Source organism: Carcharhinus amblyrhynchos, chromosome 2 (assembly GCF_965287045.1).
Source record: "Carcharhinus amblyrhynchos chromosome 2, sCarAmb.v2.hapA, whole genome shotgun sequence".
NCBI lineage: Eukaryota > Metazoa > Chordata > Chondrichthyes > Carcharhiniformes > Carcharhinidae > Carcharhinus > Carcharhinus amblyrhynchos.
In genome coordinates this window covers 141,975,506-141,985,870 of record NC_137325.1, presented here as the reverse complement: position 1 = coordinate 141,985,870, position 10,365 = coordinate 141,975,506, and positions in this window count along the sequence as shown.

Here is a 10,365-nt window from a genome sequence, read left to right as displayed (position 1 = left end):
GAGGGAGAGCTGAACATTTGGAGAAATGTAAGGGAAGGGAGAAACAGGAGTCTCACACACACACACAGCTGCCAGTGACTCCTGTGGATAAATATTCTGACATCCCCCCTCTGAATTCTCTGCTCCTCCCCCTCCTTCTCCTACCCGAAAGACACCCCCCCCCCCCCCGCGCCCCCCTCCTCTCCTCCTCCTCCTAGCCAGCCATCTCAAGCTGCACTCCCAGTGCTTAAGCTCGGGATGTTTTTATAACTTGGGCCAGGCAACGTGCCCCACTTGGCCTCTTTCAGGGTGACGTATCCCACTTGGGAAATGGGATCAATATTTACCTGTCCTCAGCGGCTGGCAGCATCTGGGAGGAGCAACAGATGGTTGAGCTTGGGAGGGACGATCTATTGGAATACCACCATTCCTTGGAAACACTAGATGCTCCGCTGTGCTGGGGCAATCTCCTGCGTTTCTTTTTTCCCTCTGCCCTATGACATACCTGTCACCCAGTGTGTAGCACTGGGAGAGGGAGGAGAACATTAATCTAATGCAGTGATACATTAGGTATTTCGAATAAGGAGATCAAAACGGTGCACAGTATTCCAGAAGTGGGGTGGAATTTTACCAGCACATCCGCCCAAGGTTCCTACAATCCCGCCCGAGGCCATCTGGGAATACCGTTCCCCGAACCTTGCTCCCCACTCCCACGCCCGGAATCGGGGCAGGCGTGCCGGTAAAATTTCAGCTATAGACTCACCAATGCATTAATCTTGCCCCAGGAGGCAGGCACTGTAAAAGTTGTTCATTTACTAGTCACAACTAAGGCTTACGTTGACGCTGCAATGAAGTTACTGTGAAAAATCCCCCAGTGGCCACACTCCGGCGCCTGTTCGGGGTCAGTGCACCTAACCAGCACGTCTTTCAAACTGCGGGAGGAGACCGCAGCACCCGGAGGAAACCCACACAGACACGGGGAGAATGTGCCGACAGTGACCCAAGCCGGGAATCGAACCGGGGTCCCCTGGCGCAGTGAGGCAGCAGTGCTAACCACTGTGTTACTGTGTCGCCCCACCCACTCCTGACCAGGAAACGTCCATCACACAATCAATCCAATGGAAGTGGAACATTAGCAGGTGATCCATAGAATCCGTACAGTGAATAAGGAGGCCATTCAGCCCAACAGTTCCGCACTGACTCCCCAACAGAGCATCCTACCCAGATCCATCTCCGTAACCACATTTATTTACCCCCTCTAATTCCCCTAAACTACATATTTTGGCACACCAATGGGCAAATTAGCATGGCCAATCCCCCTAACCTACACGTCTTGGGACAGTAAGGGGCAATTAAGCATAATCTATCTTAAGCTCAAGTGGCAAGAAACTTAATCGTAGAATCATAGAACCCCTACAGTGCAGAAAGAGTCACGTCTGCACTGAACACAATCCCACCCAGCTCTATCCACATAACCCATGCACTTACCCTAGGTAGTTCCCCTGACACTAATAACATAATATTGGATGGAATCCGTTGTTGGAAGTGACTGAGGAACATGTTAATAGAACAAAAACAGGAAGCAAGGGAAAGAGGTTTAGAATTATAGAATCCCTGCAGTGCAGAAGGAGGCCATTTGGCCAATAAAGTCTGCACTGATACCAATCCCACCCAGATCCTATCTGGATAACCCTCATTGTATTTACCCTGCTAATCACCCTGACACAAAGAGTCAATTTGGCATGGCCAATCCACCTAACCTGCACATCTTTGGACTGTACGAGGAAACTAGACACCCAGAGGAAACCCACGCAGACACAGGGAGAGTGTGCAAACTACACATAAGAACATAAAAAATAGGAGCAAGAGTAGGCCATCTAGCCCTTCGAGCCTGCCCCGCCATTCAATAAGATCATGGCTGATCTGAAGTGGATCAGTTCCGCTTTCCCGCTTTCTCCCCATAACCCTTAATTGCCCTGTCTATCAGAAACCTATCTACCCGTGACTTAAATATATTCAGCGAGGCAGCCTCCACCACTTCAACGGGCAGAGAATTCCAGAGATTCACCACCCTTTGAGTGAAGAAATTCCTCCTCAACTCTGATCTAAACTGCCCCCCCTTATCTTGAGGCTGTGCCCTCTAGTCCTGCTATCCTTTTTAAGCGGGAAGAATCTCTCTACCTCTATCCCATCTAGCCCCTTCATTATCTTATATGTCTCTATAAGATCCCCCCTCATCCTTCCAAACTCCAACGAGTACAGACCCAGTCTATTCAATCCCTCTTCATAAGCTATCAATCTCTCTTCATAAGCTAATCAATGACCAAGCCTGTAATCCAGGTCCCTGGCACTATGAGGCAGCAGTGCTAACCACCGTGCCATGTAGAGAATGTAGACTTGGAGAAGCAAAGTTTAAAAAGTGTCCAGCAAGGGAAATTGACAGGGGTAAACTGTTTGAACCTCAATACGAGGAGTATTGCAAACAAGCTGGAAGAGTTAAGGGTTCAGGTAGACACATGGCAGCAGGGTGTCAAGGAAACCTGGCTAAAGGAGGGGCAAGATTGGCAGCTCAATCCCCTGATTACAGAGTCTCCCGACACGATAAAGTGGGAGATAGAAAAGGAGGGGGAGTAGCACTAATGATTAAAGTATCAATTTAAGTAGGGAGAAGGGATGATACACTAAATGAGTCAACAAACGAGGCTTAATGAGAACATAAGAACATAAGAACATAAGAAATAGGAGCAGGAGTAGGCCATCTAGCCCTTCGAGCCTGCCCCGCCATTCAATAAGATCATGGCTGATCTGTCGTGGCTCAGTTCCACTTTCCCGCCCTCTCCCCATAACCCTTAATCCCCTCTCTTATCAAGAACCCATCAACCCGCGTCTTAAAAATATTTAGCGAGGCAGCCTCCACCACTTCAACGGGCAGAGAATTCCAGAGATTCACCACCCTTTGAGTGAAGAAGTTCCTCCTCAACCCAAGAGGCAGTCACTCTAAAGGAGTGAACTACAGACACCCAAGTAATGAGAGGGAGATACAATAATAAATATACAGGCACATTTCTGCCTGTAAGAACGAGGGGACAATAATACCAGGGGTTTTAACTATCCCAATATCAATAACTAGTCTCACAACTCCAGGTTAAAGTCCAATCGGTTTATTTGGAATCACGAGCTTTCGGAGTGCTGCTCCTTTCTCAGGTGAGTGGAGAGGTGGATGGAGAGGCCCACATCACTATCCCAATATCAACTGGCATTCAAACAATGTAAGGGGCACTGAAATGAAGGAGGTAAATGCATGCAGTGTGTCGAGGAAAATCTTTCAACCTATTAGTGACACACCGAACGAGAGGAGATGAAATCCCAGGCCTAGTTTTGGGCAACGAGAAAGGGCAAGTGTGCGAAGTGACAGTTAGAAACCATATAGCACTGCTGCCTCACGGCACCAGGGACCCGGGTTTGATTCCCAGCTTGGGTCACTGTCTGTGTGGAGTTTGCACATTCTCCCTGTGTCTGTGTGGGTTTCCTCCAGGTACTCTGGTTTCCTCCCACAGTCCGAAAGACATGTTGATTAGGTGCATTGACCATGTTAAGTTCTCCCTCAGTGTATGGACGGCACAGTGGCACAGTGGTTAGAACTGTTGCCTCACAGTGCCAGGGACCCAGGTTCAATTCTAGCCTTGGGTCGCTGTCTGTGTGGAGTTTGTACATTGTCTTTATGTTTGCATGGGTTTCCTCCGGGTGCTCTGGTTTTCTCCCACAGTCCAGAGATTTGTGGGTTAGGTTGATTGCCCCTCAGTGTCAGGGGGATTAGTGGGCTAAGGGTATGGGGATAGGGCCTGAGTGGGATTGTGGTCGGTACAGGCTTGATGGGCTGAATGGCCTCCTTCTGTACTGTCAGGATTCTATGAATCTCTACTTGAAAGAGGTGCCGGAGTGTGTTGACCAGGAGACTTTCACAATAACTTAATTCCACTGTTAATTTAAGTCGATTTGTGATAAATAAACTTGAAACCATATCAGGGAAAGTGATAACAATTCAACTTAATTTGACATTACCATGGGAAAGGACAAGAGATAAAGCTGGAATGAAAGTTTTGAACAAGGGCAGGGCAAATTTTGTTGGAACGAGAAGGGACTTGGCTGCTCAAGGATAAACCAGTGGGAAAGACTCGAACGCGCAACCTTAAATGTACAAAGTGAACATGTCCCCTCCAAAATTGAGTGCCAAATCTAGACCTCCCCCCCAACCCCTGGTTATTTAGAGGACTACAGAGGAAGACCAAACAGAAAAAGTACAGGGACAAAGTACAAAAGGGAATAAGGAAATCAAAGAAGGGGGCATGAAAAAATGTTAGCATGTAAAGTTAGAGAAAACCCCGAAATATTTTGCCAATATATTAATGGTAAAAGGACAACATGGGACTTATCAGAGATGAAGAATGGAGCTTGTGTGTAAACGCAGTGGCTGTGAGAAGGGTTTTAAACGAATGCTTTGTCTCAGTCTTTATAAAGGAAAGGGGTCATAAAGATTTAGTAGTCCTGGAGGAATACTGTGAGATATTGGATGGGGTAATCGTAAAGAGAGATGAAATATTCAAAGGATTGGAATCCTTGAGAGTTGATCAACTGTCAGCACTGGATGGATTCGTTCCGAGACTGCGGTCAGGGAGGAGATAGAATCATAGAATCCCTACAGTACTGAAGGAGGTCATTCGGCCCATCGAGTCTGTACCACAATCCCACCCAGGCCCTATTCCAGTAACCCTCATTTACCCTGCTAATCCCCCTGACACTAAGGGCCAATTTAGCACGGCCAATCAACCTAACCCACACATCTTTGGACTGTGGGAGGAAACCCACGCAGACACAGGGAGAAACTGCACACTCCAACCAGACAGTGACCCCAGGCCAGAATTGAAACTGGTCCCCCCAGCACTGTGAGGCGGCAGTGCTAACTACTGTGCCACCGTGCCGCAGATGGCCTGAGGATGATTTGCCAATCCTCATAAGATACAAGAGAGGTACAGGAGGACTGGAGAAATGCATTACTTAAAAAGGGATCGAAGGAAGTATATTAATTGACGTCTTTTTTTACATCCACAGGGTATTCGGTCCGCCTTGTTGTCCAACGAGGAGCGTACACGCGGTGGGTCGTGCGAGGGCTGCTCTTGGATGTGGCTTCGAGAGTTGCCCAGTGCTTCACGTCGTTAGTGTACGCTTAAACTGGACCATCTGACGGGCAACGCGACAGCTCGGTGACTATCACTGTTTGCTGTGCAGTTACATGGATTTGGGCCGGTGTCTGCGGGAGTTTGCACATTCTCCCCGTGCTTGCGTGGGTTTTCTCCGGGTGCTCCGGTTTCCTCCCACACCCCAAAAAGGTGCTCTGAGGCTGATTGGTGTCAACAAATTGTCCCTGAATTAGGCCTCCCTCAATCTGGTTATAATTCTCTAAATTTGCACCCCTTTATTGTGGAGTCCAATAGGTGTAGACGAAGGTCATAGGTAGAAGAGGGCACTCACTGAATGTTAAAATGGCGGCGTGGGCTTGTAGGGCCGAAGGGCCTGTTTCCTGTGCTGTGTTGTTCTTTGTTCTTTGAATTACCAAACAATTATGGGCCATAAAAACAATTATGGACTTACATCGGTGGTGGGTAAATTAGTGGAATCAATCCTGAGACAGAGAACTAACTGTCACGAAGAAAGACATGGATTAGTCCGGGATGGTCAGCATGGATCTGTTAAAGAAAGGTCTTGCCTCAGAAATTTGATTGGATTCTTTGAGGAAGCAATAAGAAGCGTTGATGAACGTAGTGTGGTGGATGTTGTGTACATGGACTTTAGCAAGGCACCTGAATCCCACATGGTAGATTGGTCAAAAAAAAGTTTAAAACCTGTGGGATACAGGGTAATGTGGCAAAGTGGATAAAAAGTTGGCTTAGTAACAGGAAACAAAGGGTAATAGATGCCCTTGTGAATGGAAAGTTGTTTCAAGTGGTGTTCCACAGGGCTCGGTGTTGAGTCCTTATGACTTGAATTTTGGGGGGCATGATTTGGAAATTTGCAAATGACACTAAGATTGGCCAAGTAGTGGATAAAGAACAAGGAACAAAGAAAATTACAGCACAGGAACAGGCCCTTTGCCCCTCCAAGCCTGCACCTACCATGCTGCCCAACTGAACTAAAGCCCCCTACCCTTCCAGGGACCATTCCCTCTATTCCCATCCTATTCACGTATTTGTCAGACGCCCTTTAAAACTCACTATTGCATCTGTTTCTACTACCTCTGCCGGCAATGAGTTCCAGGCACCCACCACCCTCTGGGTAAAAAATCTGCCTCGTACATCTCGTTTAAACATTGTCCCTCACACCTTAAACCTATGCCCCCTAGTAATTGACTCTTCCGCCCTGGGAAAAAGCTTCTGACTATCCACTCTGTCCATGCCTCTCATAATCTTGTAGACTTCTATCAGGTCGCCCCTCAACCTCCATTTTTCCAGTGAGAACAAACCAAGTTTCTCCAACCTCTCCTCATAGCTAATGCCCTCCATACCAGGGCAACATCCTGGTGAATCTTTTCTGTACCCTCCACATCCTTCTGGTAGTGTGGTGAGCGGAATTGAACACTATATTCCCAGTGCTGCCTAACTAAGGTTCTATAAAGTTGTAACATGGTGTAGGGGTCATAAAGTCGTAGAGGTTTACAGCATGGAAACAGGCCCTTCGGCCCAACTTGTCCATGCTGCCCTTTTTGTTAAACCCCTAAGCTAATCCCAATTGCCCGCAGTTTACAGAACACTGATTAGAACGTGAGTCTTTACAACTACTCTGCCTCAGTATTCTGTAAACTGTGTGTGCCCTTATAGGCCCTGTTTGTGAGCAGAACTCCCCACTCACCTGGCAAAGGAACAGCGTTCCGAAACCTTGTGGGTTTTACTACCAGACAAACCTGTTGGCGTTGTGAGACTTCTTCCTGTGAGAGGATCCAGGGCATCTTGGAGGATCTCGAGTCTTTATTTATCCTATCATGGAACGCGGGCATCACTGGAAAAGCTTTATTGCCCATCCCGAAATGCCCTGGAACTGAATGGCTTGTGGAAAATGTTGACATTGTTTGTGTTCAACAGCAGCTCATGTGACATCAGTTGCGCTCAAAAGCTATTGTTTAGCAGTCATTTGACATCGCAAGAAGTGATCAAACCGCAAGCCGTTAATCACTTGTGATTAGCAAGATGGTAGCGTAAGAATTCTGACACCAGAATTACTCTATGTGCTGCAGTGGCAATCTTGCCACTCCTTTGGCCACGTTTCAATTATATCAATGACACTCTGCTGCCAGGTGTCTACCTGTGCCCTTCACTCACCCACCTTGAATGTCTGCATAGGCGGTGTATGTTTATTGATGTCTCCTTTTTACATCCACAGGGAATTCGGTCCGCCTTGTTGTCCAACGAGGGGCATACACGCGGTGGGTCGTGCCAGGGCTGCTCTTGGACGTGGCTTCGAGAGTTGCCCAGTGCTTCACGTCGTTAGCGTACGCTTAAACTGGACCAACTGACGGGCAACACCACAGCTCAGTGACTATCACTGTTTGCTGCGCAGTTACAGGGACCCGGGTCAGATCTCTGACTTGGGTCGGTGTCTGTGGGAGTTTGCACATTCTCCCCGTGCTTGCGTGGGTTTTCTCCGGGGGCTCCGGTTTCCTCCCACACCCCAAAAACGTGCTCTTAGGCTGATTGGTGTTAACAAGCTGTCCCTAAATTAGACCCCCCTCAATCTGGCACACATACAATTCTCTAAATTTGCACGCCCTTTATTGTGGAGTCTGAGAGGCGTAGACAAAAGTAGAAGAAGAATTGGAATGAGGCACTCACTGAGTGGTAAAATAGGCGGGCGCGGGCTAGCAGGGCCAAAGGGCCTGTTTCCTGTGCTGTGTTGTTCTCTGTTCTTTGTTGGCAATACTCCTCGCATTGAAGTATGAACTGTGTAACCCCATCAATTTCCCTTGCTCGACAATTTTTAAAGTTTGCTCGTCCCGTAATTCCAAGTCTTCTGTATCACACGGTGGCACAGCGGTTGGCATTGCTGCCTCACATTGCTGACTCACGGGACCCGAGTTCAATTCCAGCCTCTGGTCACTGTCTGTCTGGAGTCTGCACGTTCTCCGGTTTCCTCCTACGGTCCCAAATGTGTAGGTTTTTTTTTATTCATCCGTGGGACATGGGCGTCGCTGGCTGGCCAGCATTTATTGTCCATCCCTAGTTGCCCTCGGAGGGCAATTGAAAGTCAACCACATCGCTGTGGCTCTGGAGTCACACGTAGGCCAGACCGGGTAAGGATGGCAGATTTCCTTCTCGAAAGGGGCGTCAGTGAACCAGATGTTAGGCAAATTTGCCCCACAGTGTCACCAAGATGTGCAGGTTCGGTGAATTGGCCATGGGAAATGTATGGAGTTGCAGGGAGGGGGCTTGGGGAACATGCACTGTCGGGGAGTCGGTGCAGACCTGATGGGCTGAATGGCCTCCTTCTGCACTGTAGGGATTCTATGATGTGAAGACAATCATGATGCTGGGTCATGTGGCCCCATCCTGGAGGGAAGTCCATTGACTTCAGCAAGTATGGAAGATTCCACCCGTAGAGTTTGTTCTCCATGTTTCTGAATTTCTATAGCGTCAAACACTTGAAAATGGAGCTCATTTTAGAAAAAGCCTGGGCTACAAATGTAATGGCATCACCAATATGCCACCATCTCCTCCTCTGCGATATATATCCTCTTAGCTCTGGCACCATATTTCAAAACATCTTTTTTGGGACTTCTCGAATGCCTCATCTTTCTCAGGATATGGGCCTTGCTGCCAGTTCCAGAGTTTGCCGTGGAATTCACTCCCACAGAACGTAGTTGAGGTCAGAACGTTGTCTGATTTCAAGAAGAAATGAGAAAAACCTCTTAGGGCTAAAGGGATCGAGGGATATGGGGGGAAGGGGGGAAATCAGGATATTGAATTCGATGATCGGCCATGATCATAATGATCGGCGGAGCAGGCTCGAAGGGCCAAATGGCCTACTCCTGCTTCTATGTTTCTATGACACCCAGGTGTCCTTTCTATTCCAACCTCCTGCACCCAGCTCACAGCCCTGTAGCTTACAACAGTTAACATGCAGGTCCAGGTACTTTCTTAAAGAGTTTAAGGTCTCTGCCTCAACCAGCAACTGGGGCAGAAAATCCCAGACACTCACTACCCTCCGTGTAAAAATGTTCCTCCTCACGGCCCCCTCTACATCGACTGCCGCTTATCTTGAACCTATATCCCCTGGTTGTAGAATTCTCTGCCACGGGGAACAATTTTACCACTGTATCTCTTCCCCTCATAATTTTGTACCCCTCTATCAGCCTTCTTTGCTCCAAGGAAAATAATCCCAACCTAACCAAACTCTCCTCATAGCCACATTTTTCTAGTCCAGGCAACATTCTTGGAAACCTCCTCTGCGCTCTTTCCGGAGCGATCATGTCTTTCCTGTAATGTGATGACCAGAACTGCACACAATACTCCAGTTGTGACATCACCAGTGTTTTATACAATTCCAACGTTATATCCTTCCTTTTACATTCTATACCTCTGCCAATGAAGGAGTACACTCCATATGCCTTCTTTACAACCTTGTCTAGTTGAACTGCTGCCTTTAGGGACCTGTGTACTTGTACACCAAGATCTCTCACTTCATCTACCCCACTTAGCGTATTCCCATTTATTGTACACTCCCTATAACTGTTTGACTCCCTAAATGAATGGCCTCACAGTGTGTTAAAATCCATCTACCACTTTCCCGCCCACTCCATCAACCCCTCTGTATCATTTTGGAGATGACAGCTAACCTGAATATAGGGGGCATGGTCAGTAAGTTTGCAGATAACACCAAGATTGGTGGCATAGTGGACAGTGAAGAAAGTTATCTCCAATTGCAACGGGATCTTGATCAATTGGGCCAGTGGGCTGACGAATGGCAGATGGAGTTTAATTTAGACAAATGTGAGGTGATGTATTTTGGTAGACTGAACTAGGGCAGGACTTACTCAGTTAATGGTAGGGCGTTGGGGAGAGTTACAAAACAAAGAGACCTAAGGGTATATGTTCATAGCTCCTTGAAAGTGGGAGCACAGGTGGACAGAGTGGTGAAGAAGGCATTCGGCATGCTTGGTTTCATTGGTCAGAACATTGAACACAAGAGTTGGGTTTTAACACACTGTGATCATTCATTTAGGGAGGTCAAACAGTTATGACTGGAGCTGGCATCCATCTGATATTCATGGCGTGTGAGTGAAGTGACCCATTTTACCCTTTCTAAAGTTTCAGCTTTTAACCTGAGGGAGTCTAGGTGGGG